The sequence below is a fragment of the Cavia porcellus genome, unplaced genomic scaffold, assembly GCF_034190915.1.
Source record: "Cavia porcellus strain 051 isolate PalLab524CR breed Dunkin Hartley unplaced genomic scaffold, mCavPor4.1 scaffold_10, whole genome shotgun sequence".
NCBI classification, from domain to species: domain Eukaryota; kingdom Metazoa; phylum Chordata; class Mammalia; order Rodentia; family Caviidae; genus Cavia; species Cavia porcellus.
The window spans coordinates 39,802,983-39,803,207 of record NW_026947493.1 but is presented as its reverse complement, the minus strand read 5'-3'; positions in this window follow the sequence as shown (position 1 = coordinate 39,803,207).

Genomic DNA, 225 nt, shown 5'->3' with positions numbered 1-225 from the left:
AGCTATTCAGAGAAAATAAATTAGCAACTGTACTAACCATATATCAAAATGAGTACTATGAACCCCCCTAAAAAGGTCTGTGGGGTCACAGTGTGAAACACTGGCACTGGAGCTTGACTCAGTAGGTTCACATCTTAGCTTTACCCCTTAATAATTCTCTCAGAACTTTCTGCATAGGGAAGTTGAAATGATTAGTAAGTAAAGACCAATAATATACTGAAATCA